Raw genomic sequence first — 25,418 nt, forward strand, 5'->3', positions numbered from 1 at the left:
TCAATAACAGGAATCAAGTTATTAATTTTATCAAAAAAAGATGAGGCATCTTGTTCTGAGTAGGAAGATTTATAAAGATTCCTATAAAAATTGAAAACTTCTTTTTCAATACATTTGGGTTCTGTACATTCTTCTCCATCAACTATAAGACTACAAATCGAATTATATTCTTGTCTGCGTTTTTCTAATTTGCAAAAGTATGCAGTATTCTTTTCTCCTTCTTCAATCCACCGGGCCCTGGATCTAATATATGCACCTTTAGCTTTATCTATATATATTCTATCCAATTTGGATTGCAAATTACTTATTTTTTCTTTGTCCTCTTCACTCCAATCTGATTTACTATAAAGTGTCATGAGTTCTTTAACCACTGTTACTTCTTGAGCTTTCTTTTCTTTATTCACTTTTTTTACCAAACATTATTGAATGTTTTCTAATACTAAATTTCAAAAATTCCCATTTTAGTATAGATGTGTCTAGTGTATTGTCATTTATTATATCAAAAATATTTTTTTTAATGGAATGACAAAACTCTGAGTTTTTTAGTAACTGAGAGTTAAATTTCCAATAATCTTTTGGTTTGTTATTTTTATTACTGTTTCGAATTTTCAGGTTAATAATACAATGATCACTTAAAGGACAGCTAGCAATTTCTGTTTCTGTGACATGATCTGATATTGAGTTTGATATCAACCAATAATCCATTCGAGATTTGTTTTGACCATTAGGTTTATGCCAGGTAAACTGTTTCACTCCACTATGTAAACTTCTCCAGATGTCTATCAATTGGTTATTATTAGCAAAAGCTTCCAAAATTATGTTTCTATGTTCACTCAATAACTTGGAAGGCCATCTATCCATCCACTCATCAGGGGATAAATTGAAATCCCCTCCAACAATAATATGATCTGTGGGGAATTTTGCTTTTAGTTCTATAATAACTCCTGATATTTGATGTAACAGATTTCTATTTTTGGTATCGTTGTTATAACCATATATGTTAATCATAATAACAAGATTAGCATAAATTTTCAAAACACAGGCTACCCAGTGTCCCTCCATGTCTGCTTTTCCACCCAGAATCTTACCAGGGCATCTGTTGAAACATATGGCAACTCCAGCCGACCGATTTGTCCCATGACTGAAGAGAATTTTATCTCCCCATTGTTGTGACCAAAACTTAACATCAGATGTATCAGAATGAGTCTCTTGAAGAAAAGTGCAATGTGCTTGTTGCCCTTTGCAAAACAAAAAGACAGCTTTTCGCTTAACTGAGTCTTTAAGTCCCCTTGTATTAAAGGAAATAAAAGAAAGGTCAGTATTTAACTGAAATACAGAACACATGAACAAATGAACTTTTTGTAAAGAGAGAGAAAAAAAAGAAAAAAAAAGTAGGGAGGTGGAGTAAAAACGTTGAGGTAGAAGTCCCATCACCCGAACTGATCCACTATGTATTCATTTTAAGCACTAGTTTCATCCCCTAACTTAAGTGTCTTCCATAATACGCTTGCCTTCAATGAATCCAAACGGGCCCCTGAAGCCTGCAGCCTTTCCTTCCTTTCTAGCCTGGTCGATTTTGGGCCAGAGAGCCTGTCTGGAACGCCAGTCCTCTTGAGTCAAATCTTCAGTAAAACGAATCCCCTCTTCTTTGCAGATTGGAGAAGTTTTTGTTCGCCTCCAGATGTCATCTCTCACTGCTCGTCGCACAAATAAAATGATTATTTGTCGTTGCCGGTTGTCCATCATTCTTCCCACTCTGTGGACAACGTCGACTGCTTCATCCAACTTTACCGCCAGGTCCGGTGCAATCCTGCGAAGAAGCTCCACCACCTCCTCTCTTATGTTTTCATTAGCCGTTTCTTTTTTCCCTTTGATGCGCAAGCACCACCATCTTTTGTATCTGTCATTATTCAGAACTGCACCGATTTAGCAATAGAAGCTAGCATGGAGCTGTGCTGTTGCAACTGCGTGCTAAATTCTTCCATGCGGTCGTCTACACGTTGACCGAGAGAGTTGATAGCATTCAGTATGGTTTCGGTGTTTGTTTCTTCTTGAGACAAACCTTTCGTTTTCTTCTCCGGGTGTGTTTTTTCGGGGGTTTCCGCTAAAGTTGTCGGCCCTCGTTTGTTCTTGCTAGCGTTAGCCATATCTGCATAGTCGTGTACACTCATGACCCCACAGCTTTCATATGGGAGACTTTTTTGCACCGGAGGCTTTCCGCTGTTATGTTTCTTCATTTTCGTGCTGAGAACTGGACAAATGGCAGTTAATAGTGAATATGTATTTTAATTAACTATAACATCGGGACTTCTCGAGGAGCTCAGTGAGATGCGACTGCACGGACCGCCATCTTACCGGAACCCCCTGAAAACTTTAGTGTTATGAGGAAAAGACCGCGATTTCCCCGGAAACTTGGTTGGAAGACAAAAGCAATCGATCACGCCGCATAGATTAAGATCACTTTGGCGATCACAGATTAACACTTTTTACCCATAGATTAGGCACTACAAAATTAATTAATCAATCTAACGTTTACATATTCCTCTATTCATTTTTACCCTTTGTACACATGTCAGATTTGAACTTTTTAACACAATTATATGAATTGAAATTATATGAATTGTTTCAATCCCTATTACTAGTAGGCTACTGGATGCATTGTCTTTTTAATCTTAGACTAATGTCTCGACTAATGCTCTTGATGTACTGAGTTAACTTGAATCCATTCCCTTTAAAGTGCACCAACGATTGGGCCCCAACGGCCAGCCAAAAGAGTGTGTGTTTTTTTTGTTTTTTCCCCATAAGAGACTGTGATCAAACTCATCTATTGTGTTGTTACTGGGTCTATTCTGTGAATTGTGTAAATTGATCCAAAGGAGTAATTGTGAGTTGTCAATAATCATCAGGTGTATTTTTTTCTCCCTTGAAATAAGAAGGGAGTGTATATAATTTTGTTTTGAGGGTGATAATTTAGCCTACTCAGAGATTATTGAGGCTATTGCATAGGCTACTTAATTGTTTAAAGAGTGAACAAACTGTTATACAACTGAACAAAACAATATCTTTCCATTTTTCTTATTTTACGCATTGATACAACAGCTGTTATACAACAGCCCCCCCCCCCCCCCCCCCCCCCCCCTTATTTAGAATTGCTGTCTTAATTGATTATTTACATTAAATTGGGAAAAAAACAAGAAACTAACCTCCGGCCAATTCAACATTCAACTGCCGGGAATCCAGGTTTTTCTTGTCTATGAAACATTTAAATTTACCACAAGGGTTGAGAAAAGGGTTACATTTTTGGAGGCCCCGCTGGGATTTATTTTTCTTCTTTTTTCCCTGTTTATCAGCGTGTTTTTCTTTATCTTTTCTTTTATAATTTAGTGTAGTGCCAAGAGCTGACCTGAAAACAGTTTGTTTGTATTTTTTCCATAATACTAGCTACTTGCATTTACTTCAAAACTATGGATCTGTCACAGACTGTCGAGTGGAGCAGAGAAGAGAGTGTTGAAGTCTCACGTGCTATTGTTTTGAGCAATGTTCCTTTGGACGCCAGTAACGACACTATTGGAAAGGTGTTAAACACAGTAAAAGTTTTTGGTCGCACTAGAATACGTGGTCGCCGTGGTGATGTAACTGGCAGATGGTTGTTTATTTTAGTTGAGGCCAGTACTGATCTAGATCCTGATGTTATACCTCCTGAGATGGGTATAGAAAATGAAGCTGGACCTTGGAGTGTCAACTTGGTGGGAAGTCTAGTAGCCCATGGTCCTGCCTCCGAAGGTGATACGTTCCAGCTCAAGCTGCAAGCCTTGTTGGAGCAGGAGGGAAAGTCATTAAATAGCTGGGTTTCAGTCACGTGATTATGATGACGCGCGAAATTCAGATGGAGGGCAGGGGAGTGAAGAGCGCAATGGACGAGATGGAGGAAAGTCCGTACTGTACTACTTTACACGCTATTACAAGAGAAAGATATAAACAAAAAATCAAACATATGTTGGACGTGATCCTTATGTTATGAAGAGAAGCGATTTTCAACTGAATTGAAAGATTTTCCTGCCATCGAGGTGGTAGATATCAGCAACTACCTCGTCTTACAGACATACTTTGACTTTACAAAGTTCGTAAATGTTACACGTTACACAAACATAGCCACTTAAGTTGTATTAACTCACCATTGACGAAGTGATCACTGCACAAACGGGCATTTTCCCATTCGGCTCCTCCCGACCGCAGACGTAGGTTTGCAAGCCGTTTTTCCGGAGTTTTTCGGTCAATTTCTTGCATTTCCCCCCTTTATGAACAACAACTTTTGGTACACGATAAAAACTCCTCGTGGTTTGATTGATTTAAGTAACCATAAACAACGCAAAACATAGGCATTTTGAGTTTGTTATAGTGCTTTCTAAATACAGCAAATCACTTCCTGCCCTCCATTTGCATTTCGCGCCATGGCAACGCAGTGGCGTGACGTCATATGAAAACAAGCTATTGGGGAAAAAACAAGAAACTAACCAATTCAACATTCAACTGCCAGGAATCCAGGTTTTTCTTGACTGTGAAACATTTAAATTAACCACAAGGGTTGAGAAAAGAGAAAAGAGACAAATATGAAAAGAGACCAAAAGTAAAACCAAACACATAATGAAAGCAGTGTTTGAAGATTATAATCAGATTTAATCAGAACTACACTACCCACAAATATAAATTATAAATAACAAATTATGAATTCAGCTGGTTTTATATACATCATAAAAACAGGTTTTGGTTTTTGTGCAGGTTTATATGCTCAAAAAATTTATTAATAATTATATAATAATTTATCCTTATTTCACCTCCATGTATAAAATGAGCAGTGACGACATGCCAAAAATGACACAAAAGACATTTTGTCTTCCAGTGGAAGTGCTGACCTGTGCAAGTCTCCACACATGGTTTTAATTTATCTGCCACACTGTGCTTTACTCAGTGAAAATGAACTTTAACAGAATTCTGATCTTTTAAATCGTTTTTAAGATACATACCACAAAACGTGTTCTTTTTTTTACAGTGTGTTCTACTAATGCTGTAGATTTATAAGTTCATAAAAAAAATACGTTTTTATCCCTTAAGGCATTTTAAATCAAAAGTGTTTAAATCATAGATTAAAAACAAGTTTTTATTGTAAGTGGTAAAAATGTATGCATTTTAAAGGTTATCGTCCTGTCTGTGGTTAATGTTTAATATACAAGGAAGTAAACCTCAAAATTATAGAGATATACAAAGGAATGAAATGCCACCACAGCTGTATGCCTGTAAACATATCTGAACAAATATAAAACATATAAAGAAATATATAAAACTTATAACCTAGACATATACTTGGATTTAGACATGAAACAACACGTAGTGTGGTACAGAATTCTGTCTTGCCATCTTTGGGTAAGAGAGAGCGGATACACACTTCTGTGGGATGTGTTTGTGCAGCTCTCCAGGAGCTTGCCAGGACAAACAGACTTCTGCTTTACAAAAGGCTTTTCGGTAGATGGGCCTGTACTGATGCGCAAAACTGGTGAGCCTGGAAACATTAAAGGGGTCATATAATGGTACATGCACTTTTACAAGTTGATTGTACTGAAATGTGTGTTGGCAGTGCCTGTACACAACCATCATATAATGATAAAAATCCATCCAGTGTTTTTGTTTTAATCTCCTTATATGTTTTCCCCTGCCTCAAATCAAGCCGTTCGTTTTTGTGACGTCAATAAAACGGACGCCCCTCCCGCGATTGTTGATTGACAGCAGTGATTCAACACAGACCCGCCCTCGCTCGTCCTGTCAATCATAGTCCGCACGGATCGGCGCGGTCATTGTTGATATGCTGGAGCACTGTCTATGAGCAGAATGGCGTCTAAGCGATTGTGGTGTTCTGTTCTTGGGTGTAATAACGAACACAGCAGTCATTTTAATGTTCCTAAATCCGAACCGCTGAAGACGCAGTGGCTGAGTTTGTTTTCGAAGGGAATATTCCCCACGAGCAACGTCATGCTCTCATGTTTGCCGAATCATTTCTCAGTGGACTGCTTTATAAACGAGGATCAGTGTAAAGCTGGTTTTGCTGAGAAGCTGCACCTGAATAAAGGATCGGAACCTATTCGTGTTCCTGCTGAACCTTCAGAAGAACTAAAGTGAGTGTAACGTTTTATTAATCTTTATATTAATCTTTATATTAATCTTTGCAAATCGCCAGCTGCACGCTTCACGATGAATGCGTCGGTTTACACTCAGGGTACATTACAGCATGTTTTCTATGTACAACGTTCTCAATATAATTCATAATCCCACGTTTATAATGAACAACGTGTTATGGTATTGTGGTATTGTGTTACAAACGGTGTATGCGCAGAACAGAGGGGCGGGGTGAGGAAAGCTCATTATCATTTAAAGTCATATGCACTGAAACGGCGTGCTGAAAACAGAGCTGTTTTTGACCAGGTAAAATAAGTGTTTTCTTACAATACTAATGAGAATTTTTAATTAAAGTATATTACAAACTTTTAATTTAGACCCTAAAGAATCATATTAGCTTGTACAAAAATGGCATTATATGACCCCTTTAAACAAACAATTCACTATAAAAATAAAATTCAGCTTAATAATTCTTCTGTTATTTTTCAATTACTTAAACGCTAAAGCAACTTTTTGGAGAATCTTCAAACAACTTCAAACACCCCCCCCCCCCCCACCCCAAAAGCACCATAAAGGTCTATCAGATTAAGCAGTCACCTTCTCAGTTGCCTGAATTAAAAAAATATATAAAATAGTAGTACATTTGTACATTATTTCATCTGACTTGGAAAAAAGGTTCAATGGGGCTCTAAAAGGTTTTTGACTCAGTTGTAGAGAACCCTTTATGCCAAAACGGTTCTAGATGAGGAGAAATGTCTAGTGAAAATGATTTCAAAATACTTTTCAAAATGCGATTGTTTATGAGCTGTTTAAGGTTTAGGTCTGGGGTAGGGTTAGGATTAGATAGCGTCATCTAACTGACGTTAAAGGGTACCCTAAAACGTCGGATGTTGACGTATGGTCAAAAGCGTCAGTCATATGACGTCTTGGGATGAGACTGGGCTGTTAATTCATATAGTTTAATTAAAATTAAAAATGAATTAAAAAAATAATAATAATAATAATTAAAAATAATCAAAATGATCCCCTGATGGGAACATTTTAAATGGTTCTATATATGAGTACATTTCAAACACTTTGTTTGGACGAGCTGGAGGATGGCCTTTCATGGCTGACACCGCCGTCGGTGTGTGAATGGGTGAATGTGAGGCAATATGTAAAGCGCTTTGGTGGCCATTGGGTCTGTGAAAGCGCTATATAAATGCAGTCCATTTACCATATGCATAACCGTTTACTCTGAGCATTCGTAAGTGTGTGACCTCGTGAAATGCTGTGGGTGGGAAGTGTGCGGGAAACGGGACAAAACTCTTGAGGCTGTGTGAATTCACGCATTATAATATTGAGTTTAGTTTTTAAAGTATTTGTCTGTTCTTTTATTTGTCTTTGACATGTTAGCTCTGATTTATTCATCTATTTGTTCGCGTGAATGATTGGTGATGAAATGAAGAAACATACCTGGAGAAATGGAAACAGGAGCCATGATTCAGAGAAGTGAAAGAAAAGAAAAGCTGTGCATGTTTCAGGCATGTTCACAAACTAAAAGAGTGAATCTTTATATATATATATATATATTGTTACGTCCAAGGACGTATATTTTTGGGAAGTACATGGTACTGTGATCTTTGTGTGTTTTCTTTGTTGTTTTGGTATCTCCTGCTCTCTTTTGGCTCCTCCCACTTTTCCACTCTGGCAGGTAGCTGATTACGTCTCCAGCTGAACCTGCTTAGCAGCCAGGAGGGACGCAGCATAAAAGCCAGCAAAACTACCATTCAGAGAGAACCTTTCTCCAGAGCATGGTCTGTGTCCTGCCCGGCCCAGTTGTTGAGAGCTGTTGTTGTGGACCTGTGCAACACTGTGCCTCTTTCTGTCGCTTTGGCCTAGAGAACTGTTGCTTTGTTGCTGATTGTTAGTTACTGGAGCCACACACTGTTGCTTCTTTGTGAGACATCCCAGTCCATACCCTTTTTTTGCTTTGTCATAAGCTGTTATTTATCTGATTATTTGCTTTGTTTATTGTCTGCGAACTGTAGGGAGGTGGGTGCCATTTTTATTTTGCTATCCCCTGTTTTCTCCTGGTTTGTGGTCAGGAAGGGAGAGAGTGTACATTTCTGTTATTTATTTGTATTTTCTTTAAGAGGTTTAGTAAGAAATTGACTCCCCCAGGCAGATTAAACTTTTGTTTGTTATTTTGGCTTTGTCCCCTCCTGAAGTCTTTGTTTCCTTCCCAATTTACTCTCTAAGTAAATTGTTATCAACTTTTGAATAAAATTGTTAAAAAGAACTTCGTTGTTGTGGTGCTGTGGCAGGGCCCTGACTATTGTTCTTTAAAATCACAAACTCTGTTACGTTCTGACCCCTAGATACTCATAGGATGTAACAATATATATATAATATTATATTGCCGAGTGACGTTTTAATGACACCTTGCATGTAAAGATGTTAATCAGCAGACAATGAAACAATCATATTGATCAGTGAATCCACAATAAACATTTACAATTAAATGAAAATAAGATGTCATTATTGTAATGATATCAGTTTTGAAATCAGTCCGTTTTTCATCTGCTCTCATAGACTGCATGTTGACACACAAACAAACAAACACACACACACACACTCACTCATGGCCCTTTCATCTGATCATTTCTCGTTTGTTGTGGAATCAAACTGATTGAATTCAACACACTTGATTTGATTTTATCTGATGAATGAGTGATTTGATTCTCAACTCTGAATGTTCGACACTTGACAGTTGTTTGCTTTTATCAGCTGTAGGATCTTTAGTTTTCTCTCTCAGAACGGTAAATATGTCACTCAAACAGAAGAGGATATGGCAGTAAAGCTTAGACAAGGTCATGGGTTCGATTCTTGGGGAATGCATGAACTGATCAAATGTAAACCTTGATTTTAAGGCGCTTTGGATAAAAACATCTGCCAAATGCATACAGTAAATATAGTTCATTGTTCATATTTCAGAAAACTAATCTCAAGGTTGATCTAAACTTATACTAAAATCATTCTACCTTCAAATCTCTTATCTGAATATCTAAAGATTTACAGCACAGAAAGTTCATACAATGGAAATGAATCAAACCTGAACTTACTTAAGCTGGACAATGACTTTCTTCTAGATCTGCTGTACAACCGAAACAAACTTAGTTGCATTGTTTTACTGTTATCACTGTAAAGCTGCTTTGAAACAATTTGTTTTGTAAACAGCACTATATAAATAAAGGTGACTTGACAAGTAACAAAAAAATAAGGCATAAATTCAGATCATCTCTGTGCAGCTACCCTTCACCCACTTTACTAGTTTTACTGGTATACTGTAACTTATCCATCATCATGTGATGATAAAAAACTTTCCGGATAATCATCTTTAGAGTATTACGAGCCATTATTTATTTATTTTTTTTATTTTATTTTTTTATAAAAAAGTACACTATACAAAGCCACACTGCTCAAAGTATTAGAAAATAGCAGGTACAGAGAATATGAAAAGTAAAATTTAGAAAAAGAGCAAAACCAAACACAGTTTGGGATTTGTTGCATTGCCTCTTAATGTTCATACACACACACACACACACACACACACACACACACACATCAAAGAGATCCATACTGTACCATTATTTCACAGAAATCAATATAAAACAGAAACGTATAAAACAGAGTTTTAAAACCTTCAACCAGAGTTATATAGTTCAGTAGTTTGAGGTATAACAGATAGTACTGTATGTACAGATATAGTTTATGGAGTTCCTATAAAGCTTTTGTCTTTCATGATCTTCACATTTAAAGTCAAACAAAACTCAATGTTTTCTGCCGAGTCAGTGATATTATAACACATTTTCTGGATTTTGCTCTTGGAAATGGCTATTGTTATCATCATGTCTATGGCCCAGAAATATCCTCCTCAGGAATCCACAAGGTTTGCTGTAGTTTGGTGTCTTTTTGTAAATGATTGTCATGATGATGATGATGAGGATGAAACAGCCCGTAACTGCAGCGATGACAGTGGTCTTAGATCCATCGACTTCAGGACTCTCCGTTGTGGAAATGCGTTTCTGCGTTTCTGATTTCAAAAAGTAACACCATAATCAATGTAATATATTTCGTATAGTGACATGGTTCATGTTTACTGGTCTCTGTTAACAGATTTTAAACCACTGTTATAGATTGAAAATAAAAGTATTGCAAACATTTATTGAATTATAAACAACAGTATTATATATGGTACCTGTTATATCCACAGTGAATACAGTTGATTTCTGTCCACACGTTTGGATAAAGAATCTGAATTGTTCCGTCATTGCTGTAGTTGAACTGAAGCTGCATGTGAAGCTGTTTCTCTGTTCACAGGAGTCAGGAGGAAACTCTTTTCTACAGATTGCAGAGTCATTATATTTCTTAGGATATTGAAACTTATACATTATAATGCAGCATTCAGACTTCTTCAGAGAGACGCTGCAGGTGAAAGTTACTTCTTTCCTCTCAGTTCCAGTCACATTCTCACAGCTTACACTGAAGTCATCTGAAAAATAACAATGCATATCATATAATACAACAACTGAACAATAATAAATATTTTTTTGTTTGTTTTTCTCAGTAAACTTTTAATATATCAGACTTTATGTGTATGTGTCCATGTCAATAATAATAAACATTCATTAAATAACCTATTCTTAAATAAAATCACTGCATCGTGTGTTTTTGTACATTATAGTTTGAACAGGGTTTAATATCTGGTAATGGGATGATCATATATTTTATTATTTAAAATTAATTATAGCTTATATATTCAATAGTAATATACACACTGTCTCTGCATGCAACATCCTGACTGTTTTATGGTGACCATATTTTGATTACCGAAAACCAGGACACTCTGCTCGGCAGTGAGATACTCAAATAAAACTCGAATTTTACTCAAAGATGCCTTATTAATTTCAATACATTTAAAGTAGGCTATGCCTCTGTATGGATAGAAAATTGTAATTACAAAACACTATCTATAAGATCTGTGGCACCTGGACACCGAAACATATGTGCCAGGTTTGCACACGTTTCAGATCAGATAAAGATTTGACCTTTTTATTATTATTATTATTATTATTATTATTATTATTATTGTCATAGACTTAGTCCCTCCTCAATTCTCTTACCATCAGCTTGACAGACAGCAGTAAAAGTCCAAACCAGAATGAACAGTTGCACTGCATTTACAGCATTCATGGTTTTCATTCTGCAATAATAAAAAACAACAACAGAAAGTTGCATAAGACGAGAAACTTAAACAACTAGGACTAATAAGGAAGTGCTAGAGATTAGAAGAGATGATTTACTGTAAACTCGGTAGAGATGCCAGAATTGAATTAAATCATTTTGCGAGGTTTCACACAACATAATGAATCATGCATTAATTTAGAGGTGTTGATCGACTCACGAGTGTAAATACAACCACAAAACCACAATAATAAACAATAAAGCAGAGAACACAACGAAACGCATCCATCCATGATAATAATCATGATCAAAATGATCACAAACACGCAGAAAAACTGTTTTCTATAGGCTATTTAAAAGACATATTGAAAAATCTGTAAAATGTGCAAATCGCATAATACAAAGATACCATGCATGTGCTGAAGATTTTCCTGTGGCTGGTTATGGATTGGTAAATATAAAGGAGATTATTCTCCCGTTGAGAGAGTTATTGCTCACCTCTGGTCTGTATGTCTTCAGCATGTGTGAGTTCATTCACTCTGACTCTGTCTACAGCTCACATTGGTTTATACTGGCTACATTTTTACTTGCACTTTCAAAATGACTCGTTGCTCTCAGGACATGTCGAAGTATTTTCGCCCAGCAGTCGGTGCTGTTTTGCAAATCTCCCCTTCATGACGTAATGCTGCAATTTTGCATTTCAATATGTCTAATAACAGTGAAGATACCGACAGGGCTGTATAGCCTCGCTAAATGTTGCAAATGAACATCAAAAGATTTTAAACATTTCTAGTGGTTTAACAGCACTCGTCAATGTCAAAACAATTGAGATGACCAATCAAATCAAGGGGATGTAGCTAAACATTTAATATTTTATATATTATTGTATAGGCTATTAAATGTTATTACGGTAATATTATATATTTTAAAATGAAAAGATATTTGCCAATAGTTCAAATTGATTACCAAAAAAAAAAAAAGATCTTATTGGTTTTTTTTACCGTTCTCGGATCCCTTTCTGTTTAGCTACCAAGGTCATCGATGTGTTAAACTATTTAATATGCAATGTCAATATTTAAAATATATATATATATATATATATATATATATATATATATATATATATATATATATATATATGCCTATGTAGCCTAAGTAGATGAATATACGGAATGGTTCTACAACTACAGAACCCGCTGATCAATGAGGTGTTGTCGCTTAATTTGTTTACCTGAACACATTTTTTTCTTTGTAAGGCACATTGTTTAGTAAAGCTGCTTTTGAAAGACAAAGTGATATTTAAAATAATTATATTTATTGGAGGAACCCTTATCACCAATGAGAGAACCTGTCACTGCAAAATCTCTCCCTCGTGTAAACAGGGTTTTTAATAGTTTGCCTCACCTGTACAGTCCTTAAACCATGTCAAAACATGATTGCAGATTGTCTAATATTTTCCATCATTACAAAAAATACAAGTCACAACTATTGTTTCTCAAGCGAGGTACTTCCCATGGCCATGGTGCTTTAGGGAAACTTTCACTGGAATAAACATTAATTTATAATCTCTTTGGAATCCTTACTTTGTAGTCTGTGTCTCGCCCAAACTTTTCCATTCATCCTTCTGGGCTCAAATTCCTGGCATCGGGACAATCTGTTCAACTTAAAAGCTTGGTTGAGCTAATAAAAATCAGTGTGAGATAGTCTGAGGCACACTGATGGACACGTAACTGGTTTAAAATAAAGTCAAAATGAAGGTGCAGTTCATAATCTTTACATCACTGTATCAGTATCAGCATCAGCCACTGAAAAATACATTGGTCAAAGATTAGCCTGCACAGCAAACATATAAAATGAGAAGAAATTACATTACAATCATGCATTTAGCAGACACTTTTATCCAAATTGACTTACAATAGAGCAGGGGTGGGGAACGTTGATCCTGGAGGGCCATTGTCCTGCAGAGTTTAGCTCTGTGGTGGCAATTTTAATGATATTCATTGAACTTTAGTAAAATATAGATGATTCAAAGAATGTCACATGTGTGTCTCTCACTTGTAGTGAGAGAAGATTCTGTTTATGTACCTGGGGAGGCAGAAGAGGGAGAAACTCCAGAGAACAGACGAACAAGGACCTCTGACCTAGATGTCAGAAGGCCATTTGGTGCAGGGGAGCTTAGTGGGCCAACTAGTGACGTCTATGGAAAACTACTGGGAGGAAGGCTCTGGGGGGAAGAAGGCCTTGAAACTAAGATAAAAGCTAGTTCACTCTTCTGCACAGGGTAACAACTGTGTATTAGACTGCTCCTATTCTTGCAAGAATAAATACTTCTATTTTATATAATTTGACTCTGAGTGTCTCTTACGCAGTGATGTTTGTTTGAGATGAATTTTTGCCACAACAGCTCCAACCCTGAAAAAAACACTAACCTGCCTGTAACTTTAGCAATCCTGAAGACCTTGATTAGCTTCAGGTGTGTTTAATTAGGGTTGGAGCTAAACTCTGCAGGACAATGGCCCTCCAGGATCAACGTTCCCCACCCCTGCAATAGAGGAACAAAGGCAATTTATCATAGAACCAACAATAATCATATATCTAGGTGGAGGTTTTGCAGCTCATCACCTGAGAGGAGCAGAGAGGGTGAAGAGTCTGGAAAGTGACGTTGAGAAAGCAACATTAGATCTATGACCGTCTTCTGCTGACGGTTGAGGAAATGTTCTTGATATGTTCCAGGCTGAATTTCTCTGGGAAGGTGCATTTAATCTTGTTAAACCATAAATACAACTTCAGCCTATGAGAGTGATATTGGGGCTTTTGACTGATACTCAAACCACATGATGCTTGAAGGTCCATCTGTTCTCCTTCAGACGGAGATTGCTTCAATCTCTGTGGTTAAAACGGGTAAATATTGTTTATGGTGTTGAACATCAAAAATCCAACTGGTGACTTTTTTGATGTGAATATAGATTATCTGAGACATTTTTTTTTTTGCGAAAATTGAATGCATTTTCTAAGACTTAAAGGGTTAGTTCACCCAAAAATGAAAATTCTGTCAGTAATTACTCACCCTCATGTTGTTCAAACCCCGTAAGACTTTCGTTCATCTTCGGAACACAAATTAAGATATTTTTGATTAAATCTGAGAGCTGGATCACTCCTCCATAGGCTTCTTAAGAGATCGAAACTGGCCGGCCCAAAAGTTATGAAAGACATCGTTAAAATAGTCCGAGTGACTACAGCGGCTCAATCTTAAGTTTATCAAGCGACGAGAATACTTTTTGTGCACAAAAAAACAAACAAAAATAACGACTTTATTCAACTATTCATTTCCTTCTCTGTGGGCCGTGATATTTCACGTAGTGATATTGCGCAAAATTTCTAGGTGGCACGTCACACGCAGGCTCACTATTGGCCGACGCTGGTCATGTGTGTGATGCGTGACGCACAACCTAGCTTTGCATAGTTTCACTACGTGAAATATCACGGCCCACAGAGAAGGAAATGAATAGTTGAATAAAGTCGTTATTTTTGTTTGTTTTTTGCGCACAAAAAGTATTCTCGTCGCGTGATAAACTTAAGATTGAGCCGCTGTAGTCACTCGGACTATTTTATCGATGTCTTTAATAACTTTTGGGCCGGTCAGTTTCAATCCCTTAAGAGAGGAGTGAGACAGCTCTCAGATTTAATCAAAAATATCTTAATTTGTGTTCCGAAGATGAACGAAAGTCGTACGGGGTTGAACAACATGAGGGTGAGTACTGACAGAATTTTCTTTTTTTGGGTGAACTAACCCTTTAAATCACCTACAAAACCCCCAGAAATGTACATAAAATCATGGCCTGATTGTTTGATGTTCATTGGAGTGATTTTACAGCAGTGACATGACAGCACCTGTTAATCTAAAATCAAAGGTAAACGGGTGGTTTATGGATTGCATCACCTCTCCATGCACACTGAGCCATTAAATCATGCGTCAAAGTATGAATACAGTTTGTATTAAATTTTCCATCATTACAAACAATACAAGCCACCCCCATTGCTCCTCAGGTGAAGTGCTACACATGCTTTAGGGAAACTTTCACTGTAATAAACATGCATTTAAAGATGCAGTCGTGGCCTAATGTTTAGAGAGTCAGACTGGTCACCCGAAGGTTGATGGTTTGATTCTCTATACCGGCAGGAAATGACTGAGATGACCTTGAGCGAGGCACCTCACCTCCAATCACTCCCAGGTGTCTGTGTGTGTGTGTGTGTGTTCACTACTCATTACTCTTAATGTGTGCGCTAACTTGGATGAGTTAAATGCAGACGACACATTCTGGTTGCTTGTCCTTCACATGCCACTTTAAAATGCCTTTGGAATTAATTAATTTGGTAATATAGTAGTGCTTTTATATCCCACTGTAAACCCTCAGCATCATGCGGCAAAGAATCAGTCCAAGTATAAAATCCTCAGTTTTACTGGTGTCATAGATCACACCTCTGTGCCTCTCTCCGATCACCGAAGGACACCGTCACCAGAGTATTGAACTTAATTTCCCATCAGCCCCTGCACAGGTGCATCCACTTCTCCCCTGTATATAAACTGCCTCCGAACTACTACACATTGCGAAGTCTTGTTCTGCCCCGGCTAACATTTCCGAGCGTTTGTTCTACTCTGATTGCATCCCTGTTCTCTGATTCTGGCCTGTTTATTGTTTCTCGTGTATTCGCCATTGTTTATGATTCTGGATTTCCTCTGATATTGTTACTGATCTCTGTATTTTGACTGCCTGACTATTCTTTATTAAATATACTGCAAATGGATCCGAACGTCTCTGAATCTGCACCACAGCTGGTATACTGTAACTTAACCAATCATCATGTGATGATAAGTTTCCAGATATTCATCTTTAGAGAGTTTTACAAGTGTTAAATTCAGTTAATTTTCTTTAAATAATAAAAAACCTTTACAAAGCCACATCATTAAAAAATTGCAGGTACAGAATATATATATATATATATATTTTTTTTTTTTTACATATTAAGTTATAATACCACTTACCAAATACAAAATTCACATTCATTATACATTCAATGAAAGTCAGAAAAAAAAAAAAAAAAAAAAACTTTTTGTGCATCGCCTTTTAATGTTCGCACAGGCTTGACTTTATTAAAGCCATATACACGCGCGCACACACACACACACACACACACACACACACACCTATTGAAACCTATACAACGAGAGTTATAGTTCAGTATTTTGAGGTTTAACAGATAATGCATGTACAGATAGTTTACTAGAGTCCCTATAGTCTTTCATGATCTTCACATTAAAAGTCAAACAAAACTCAATGCTTTCGTACTACTGAGTCAGTGATATTATATCATATTTTCTGGATAATTGCTGTTGTCATCATCATGTCTTTCTCTTCTGGATCCACAAGGTTTGGAGTAGGTTTTGTTTCGCAAATGATCGTCATTATAATGATGATGAAACAGCCTGTAACTTCAGCAATGAGAGTATTATTAGATCCAGGACAGTCCTCAGATCCAGGATCCTTACTCTTTTTCCCCCCAAGATTCTCTCCTGCTTTTGCCTCTGGAAAGATGTATTTAGAGAGCAAATGTGAATCCTGGCAGCGGCAGGTCGCACCAACACTTCCGGTGGAAGAACTCTTGACAGCTGCCAGAGTTTGTCCAAGTGTTACGGGAGTTTGTTGCCGTTTCTGCTGTTTGCTCGGTAAAATATTCATGACCCCCTTTGATCAATGAGGTGTTGTTGCTTTATCTGTTTACCTGAACACATTTTTTTCTTTGTAAGGCACATTGTTTTGTAACGCTGCTTTTGAACAACAAAGTGATATTTAAAATAATTAAATTAATTGGAGGAACCCTTATCCACCCATGAGAGAACCTGTCAGTGCAAAATCTCTCCCTCGTCAAAGGTAAACAGGTTTTTAATCGATTGTGCCAAAATATGAATGCAGTTTGTCTAATTAATATTTTCCATCATTACAAACAATACAAGCCACAACAGTTGTGCCTCGAGCGAGGTGCTACCCATGATACTTTAGGGAAACTTTCACTGTGATAAACATGCATTTATAATCACTTTGGAATCCTTGTTTGTAATAGCAGTCTGTCTCTCGCCCACACTTTTCCATTTGTCCTACAAATCCCTGGCATCGGGACAGGCAATCTGTTCAAAAACTAGGTTGAGCTAATGATAGTCAGTGTGAGATAGTCTGAGGCACACTGATGGACACGTAAACTGGTTTAATATACAGTCAAAACGAAAGTTTGACTGAACAGATGCAGTTCATAACCTTTACATCACTGTATCAGTATCAGCATCAGCCACTGAAAAATACATTGGTCAAAGATTAGCCTGCACAACAAACATATAAAATGAGAAGAAATTACATTAGAATCATGCATAACAGACACTTTTATCCAAATTGACTTACAATAGAGGAACAAAAGCAATTTATCATAGAACCAACAATAATCATATCCAGGTGGAAGTTTTGCAGCTCATCACACTGGTGACTTTTTGAAAAGATTATAATTTGATAAAGTGACTTTTTGATCTAAAGATGATCTGTGTTTGTGAAATTTGACACATTTTCTTTAACAGTTGAATCCCTTGCAAAAAAACCCATGTACATAAAATCATGGCCTGATTGTTTGATGTACATTGTAGTGATTTTACAGCAGTGACATGACCAGTGGCGGTTCTAGCCCATTTCAACTGGGGGGGCCAAGCTGGGGCCAGTTGTACTGTTAGAGGGGCCAGTTACATTTAGACCTTATTGTTGTCCTATCATTTTCTGCACTACTGCAGGCATTAACAGGCAAAATACCGTGTTTATAATCATTCAACAATGTATTTGCATTTCCATTATATTTTTACATTTGCATTACATATTCAGTATTAGTCACAGTAACTGTAATAGACATGATGTCCTTCTTTCTCTTCATTTTGAGAACTATAGAGCAAAAGCAATGGGGACCAAGAAGCTTATTAATTCATTTACTGAAAATAACTGACTTGATACGTCTAACCGTTTACAGGGTTCCTGCACACTTTTTAAAGTCAAATTTAAGGCTTTTTAAGACCTAAAGAAATCAAAATCAATACCGTACATTAGGGGTGTGCAATATTGACAAAAATATATTTCAATATTTTCAACGTTTTGTTGATAATAATTAGATGATATTTTACTGATTGTGTTTTTGTGCTGGTGCCATGGCTGGTTTAGGCCTGTTGTTGACAGCTGACTCACGAAGATATTCATATTTTTCATATTATATGGTCAGTTCACAGCAGTGACAGAAATAATTTTTTTAATTAAGGGGCAATATTTGCCACCTTAAATTGATTTCCAGGGGCATTTTCACCTTTATATGGACATTTTTTCTAAACTTATTTAGAGTTATGCATCACCTTTTATGTCAAATACTAACATTCAAATTAAACAATAATTATACTTATTTATACAATAATACTTAATTATACAATAATTATACAGTACCACTGCTACCAGTCAAATTAATTAATTCAATCAAAATCCATCTTTGCAGTGCAGAGGTGACACAGAAGTGGCATTAATATATTTACACTCCATTTACAATAGCATAAATAAAGCTATGAGATTTTTTTTAAATCAATATTTAAATATGAAATGATTTCTAATTTTAACGTTTTAATTAAAGGATACTTTAAATATGAAACTAAAACCGCCAGTAGGCGGCGGCAAGTCCCTGTAAGAGGGATTCATTCATTCAACCGATTTGTTCAAACGGCTGATTCATTCGGGAAAGAAGCAAGTGATTCGTTCAAAACGCGGATTTCAGACTAGTCAAAATCATCGCTGTGTTGCATTGAGACTCTGCTACGGTTTCATTATGAAATTCTAGTCGGCGAAATAAAGGGAAAACAAACAATATTGACAATATTGTGTCTAAAAAGTTCTCCCAATGTTAACTTATTGTTAATTTAACTGTTGTATAACATAAATATCACAGTTGCAATTGTGCATGGGAAAACTGCACTCTTGCTGATGTGATATTCTAATATAAGAACATAATATGATATAAATATAAGACAAAAACTAATTTGGGGACATAGCCTACCTATGAACTGCACACAGCAGTGAAAGGACGATAGACAAATGCGATGGCACCTCACAGTGCCTACATAGTTAAAACAATGATTACAATATCATAATAGACAATAGGCTACACATCACACACCCCATTCGCACATAAAGAATGAACTTACAACTGAACTGACATTTACCAACTTTCTCCTTCTCTCCTCTCTCGCGTGCAGGAGACAGGCGTTATTCTGCCGCGATTCCCGGGAATGTGATGCGAATTGTCACGTTAAAAAATGCAAATCCACAAAGATAGAATAATAAAAAATAATACGCATACAACGATAACAACGATAGCAAAAAAAAGTTTTGTACAAATTATTTCAAACTCCACATTTAGGGGGGCCACAAGGGGGGCCAAGCTTTTTGTCACAGGGGCACTGGCCCCCCCTGGCCTCCCTCTAGAACCGCCACTGGACATGACAGCACCTGTTAATCTAAAATCAAAGGTAAACGGGTGGTTTATGGATTGCATCACCTCTCCATGCACACTGAGCCATTAAATCATGCGTCAGAGTATGAATACAGTTTGTATTAAATTTTCCATCATTACAAACAATACAAGCCACCCCCATTGCTCCTCAGGTGAAGTGCTACCCATGCTTTAGGGAAACTTTCACTGTAATAAACATGCATTTAAAGATGCAGTCGTGGCCTAATGTTTAGAGAGTCAGACTGGTCACCCGAAGGTTGATGGTTTGATTCTCTATACCGGCAGGAAATGACTGAGATGACCTTGAGCAAGGCACCTCACCTCCAATCACTCCCAGGTGTGTGTGTGTGTGTGTGTGTGTGTGTGTGTATGTTCATTACTAATTACTCTTAATATGTGCACGCTAACTTGGATGAGAAGACACATTGTGAAGTCTTGTTCTAACATTTCCGAGCGTTTATTCTACTTTGATTGCATCCCTGTTCTCTGATCCTTGCCAGTTTGAAAATTACTTCCATAATATTTTCCTTTAGTAAAGCTATGCCCATATCACCCATCACAGAGTTTTGCGTTTGTGGTTGAGACCTCACAGAGATTACACCAATATTAGGGTTCTCTTCTCCAACATGGGAAGGGTGGGAGGGTATCATGTATCACACACACACACACACACACACACACACACTGCCCCTCACCTCTAACTCAGAGACTGTCAAATGCCGGTGTGAGAGAGAAACACTTTGGGATCTTTTCAACTTTAAACTCATTGCAATGGACATCTATGTGTTAGGAACTACTTCTTCAAATAAGTTGTTTTTTTATTTTTTGTTTTGAGATAATTGGTTCAGTAAGATATTTATTTTAAAGTGCAGAATGGTTTTCAACCTTAGCTAGTGTGAAATATTTAATTTATATACTTTTAATGAACTGAATGGTTTTCAACTTTATATCATTTTAAAGAGCAGAATGGTTTTCAAACTTAGTTAGTGTGAAATATATGATATAAATTCTCACTTTCACTGTCCCACCAATTCCCATCTGCTCTGGAATGCGGAGGGAGGGAAGGAGATCCATGCCGTTGCAACATACGCGTGCACACACACACACACACACACACACACGCACACACACACACACACACACACACACACACACACACACACACACACACACTCAGAGACTGTCAAATGCCGGTGTGAGAGAGAGAGAGAGGGGGGGGGTCTTTTCAACTTTAAACTCATTGTAAATCCATTCATACACTGTATGAGATGATTTTATTTTTTGTCACCCATTCGTAAAACTGTATGAATATATATGTGTTATAGGAACTACTTCTTCAACACTCTAAAATGTAAGATGATTTTATTTTTGTGAACCGTTCATAACCTGTAGGCTTCTTCAACTCGCTGAAAATGTAAAGTGTTTTTTTATTTTTGAAATACTTGGATCAGTACATTTAGTCAGATATTTTATTTTATTTTATATACTTTTAAAGATCAATGTTTTTCAACTATAGTTAGTGTTAAATATTATATTTTGTAAATGACTAGATGTAAATTTTATAACCATTTCATTTATATAGAACAGAATTTTTTTAAACTTTTGTGTGAGATATACAACATTATTAGAAAATCTCACTTCCACACGGTCCCCCGCCGGCAATGCCCTCAGGAATGCGAAGGGAGTGATCGCGTGACACACATCCAATATAGCCCTTCTTGACACACATCCTCACACAAAACTGTCAAAAGTGTCAAAACTATAAATAACCCCGGTCAACAAGTCAAAACAAAATGTCAAAATGACGTACAGTCAAGTCACGTTTATTTATATAGCGCTTTTTACAATACAGATTGTATCAAAGCAGCTTCACAGTGATAACATGAAAATAATACAACAAAGTTTGTTTCTAGAAGAAAATTGCATCAACGTCCACCTGAAGTAAGGCAGATCAATAATATTGTTGAATATTACAGTTTTTTCCAATCGCTATGACAGTTTTTTCAATACATTTAACAAGTTTCCTAAACTCTTAACGCACCAACACACCTAAAACACACAATTGGCAAAACGGTTAATTTCATGTTCAAAATCACACATTGTAAACTAAACTCCAAAACTAATTTTCAAAATACAATAATACACTAACACAATACACTATGTCTAACAAAACACTGCAAACATGTCTCAAAATCAAATAATTATTCAAAACACTAACACATGTTCTCTTCCAACAGGAACATTTAGTCAATCATAACACAATGACAAAAAAAAAACACTATCATCAGCTGAAATTACAGAAACTGCATTATTTTATGTGTCAGGTATGCCCTTATACAATAGACAGTATATTGTATTGATCATAGATTGTGTTTTGCACTGTAGTTTCTTTTGAAGCCTCTCTACATTTTTGTTTGGTTGGGTTTAGTAAATGCATGCATTTTGTTTCTTTTGCTGCAGAAATTCAATACAAAAAATGAATGACCATCTCAGAGTAGCTTTATAGAATGTACAGTTTATGAAAAAAAGACAGAGACAGAATTGCTGCAATAGAGTAAAGACTTTATTTGCAAAAGAACATTACTGAAATATAACAAAATATGCAATATAGCTGCCATTTATATGTGAAAATACTAAATATACGAACAGAAAAAGCACAAAAAGAATAAAAAAAAGAAAAAAAAGAGTCATCTTCTAATCTGCCCGGTCTTTTGCATTTGGCCACATGTTCTCATCCACATCACACCTGATATCTTCTCTGGCAAGGCATTGTGGGAATAATCTTTTGGCATGCCTTATCCACCCCTGGCAGTGTTCAGCTGTGATGTCTTGGCATGCATCAACCATTGCATCCAGGAGGGACATTTGGTCCTGTGGATGATGGTCAAAAACCTTCCATCTCCAGGATGAGAAAAACTCATCAATGGGGTTGAGGAAAGAGGAGTAAGGGGCAAGGAAAAGGGACATCTAGGATGGGCGTCAATGCTGTGACTGCACGGGAATGGTGGAATGCCACATTGTCCCATGTGATCACGTATATTGGCAAGTGGTCTCTCACCTGTCCCCTTTCTACATCTGGCACAAGTGCAGGTCTTATTTCATTACCCTAGCTCTGTCTCTTCTTTGAGCGCCACCACTCATTCTAACTCCTCTCCCTTGTCCTGGTACACATCTTCCTCTACCTAGTGCAGACATTTTTTTTTTTTTTTTGCTCTATATTGTTCTCTTTCCACAAAAGATCCGCCAAAAAGGTCCTCTTTTACTGTATACCATATGGTCATGCAATTGAAAGAACCTCAACCCCTGAATGTGTTTCCTAGAAATCAGCTGTGATTTATATATTTGCATAATTCAATCAGCTGTAACAATAGAATAAAATACAGGGGATATATTTGTGTTTCAATTCACAATATAAACAGCTGTTTGCCTTGACTTTAGCCTGTAATGTTAGGTTTAGAACATGGTGTTATCTGTTCTGACATACAGTGTTAAAGCACTGGTAAATTTGGCAGTAAAAATCCATTGTTTTGGTCTTGTTTAAGCTTGTGTGTAAAAGAAGTTCAAGCATTTTAAATTTGTGTTAATTGTATGCATTTTGTGTTAAAGCAACAAGAAATGCGTTAATAGTATAGCTTACACAGACGGATGTAGTGATAACTGTGTTAAGAGTTTTGGAAAATTGTTAAAAGTATTGAAAAATCTGTCATAGCAATCGTAAAAAACTGTAAATGTCCCCAACTAAGCAAGCCATAAGCCAAGGCAACAGTGGCAAGGAACCAAAACTCCATCAGGAGACAGAATGGAGAAAAAAAAAAAACTTGGGAGAAACCCAGATTAAAATAGACCCACATCATCACACACCCTTCACCATAGCTAGAGATTGGGGTACTTTCCATGAGATCATCTCTCAATGCAAATCAAACTATTAGGCTAACTGAAATAAAACCATGCCAATCTCTAGGTATGGTGAAGGGTATGTGATGATGTGGGGATATTTTAATTCCAAAGGCCAAGGGAACTTTATCAGGATGCTTATTATCCTGGATCCATGAAATAACTGGCCTTTAAAAATAAAAATCTGCCTGACTCTCTGGGAATTTAACATAGGTCATAATTTTAATTATAACACAGTCATAAGCCTGACTTATGCACCCTGTATTTTAAGGAAGAACATTTATTTATTTATGATACATTATTCATTCATAAAGAAAATTGGTGTCCTTAAAGGTTGGATTTTTCATCATTTTTTAAATTAAGGCATTAAGATCAATTTCCAAAAGATGATTCTTATTCCTCTTTTTAGGCAACTTTAGCATGGGTGTCCAAACTTATTCACATCACTGTATAATACCCCTGGATCAAACCCAACTGTCAAAATGACGTATCATACCCAGGTCAATAGGTCAAAACTATGTGTCAACTTCATATATCACACTTGCGAACTTCCCTAAGCACTTCACCCCAGGGGAATCCCTGCCGCCATTTTGAAGTGCGTTCCACTTCACAAAGTGGACGAGGGAAGTTTATATGGACAGACACTCGTTCCCTCGATTTAGACAGAGGGAGCGAGTCTACTTCATATGTACACTTCAGGCACCTATATTTCCCACAATGCAGTACGATTGTGACATCACCACAGATCTCGGGACGGAACGAGACGGAGGGAAGTTAGTGAGTGAAGGGCATGTCAATTTTGGACTGGAACGCAGCCCTGGTCAACAGGTCAAAACCACCCGTCAACTTGATCGATGGGTAACTAGGACAAAGGTTAGCCCCGCCCACCTGTCAATCATAGGGTGATAAATCATCTTGACACAAGGTGACGGGTTATAACTACTTTTCTCGTTTGTTGTGGACGGAAAGTTACTGATTGAATTCAACACACTTGATTTGATTTTATCTGATGAATGAGTGATTTGATTCTCAACTCTGAATGTTCGACACTTGACAGTTGTTTGCTTTTATCAGCTGTAGGATCTTTAGTTTTCTCTCTCAGAACGGTAAAGATGTCACTCAAACAGAAGAGGATATGGCAGTAAAGCTTAGACAAGGTCATGGGTTCGATTCTTGGGGAATGCATGAACTGATCAAATGTAAAGCTTGATTTTAAGGCGCTTTGGATAAAAACATCTGCCAAATTCACAAATATAATTCATTGCTTATCTCTAAACTTATAGTAAAATCATTAGGCTTTGGCTTATACTAAAACTGAAATCATTCTGCAAATGTGACCCTGCACAAATCAGTCTTATGTGTCCATTTTGTACATCACCTGAAATCTGAATAAATAAGCTTTCCATTGATGTCTGGTTTGTTAGGATAGGACAATATTTGGCCGAGATACAACTATTTGAAATCGGGAATCTGAGGGTGCAAAAAATCGCCTTTAAAGGTTTCCATTTCTGTTGGCGATTGTGCTGCATCCACTTACAAAAATAACATTTTGA

General features: G+C 36.9%; 2 long non-coding RNA genes across 2 annotated transcripts; one reads left to right on the forward strand and one right to left on the reverse strand.

Moving 5' to 3' along the window:
• The first annotated feature begins 9,740 nt into the window (after positions 1-9,740).
• On the forward strand, positions 9,741-16,671 carry LOC130104190 (uncharacterized). The gene is made up of 3 exons (XR_008809445.1): positions 9,741-9,829; positions 9,862-9,885; positions 16,645-16,671. It is a non-coding gene; the product is annotated as an uncharacterized LOC130104190 (long non-coding RNA).
• Positions 10,554-11,954, reverse strand: LOC130104188 (uncharacterized). The gene is made up of 3 exons (XR_008809443.1): positions 11,893-11,954; positions 11,334-11,413; positions 10,554-10,702 (listed from the first exon to the last, which is right to left on the reverse strand). It is a non-coding gene; the product is annotated as an uncharacterized LOC130104188 (long non-coding RNA).
• Positions 16,672-25,418: the final 8,747 nt, after the last annotated feature.

The sequence above is a fragment of the Rhinichthys klamathensis genome, unplaced genomic scaffold (genome assembly GCF_029890125.1).
Source record: "Rhinichthys klamathensis goyatoka isolate OS25496 unplaced genomic scaffold, OSU_Roscu_1.1 h1tg000304l_1, whole genome shotgun sequence".
In the NCBI taxonomy this organism is placed as follows: domain Eukaryota; kingdom Metazoa; phylum Chordata; class Actinopteri; order Cypriniformes; family Leuciscidae; genus Rhinichthys; species Rhinichthys klamathensis.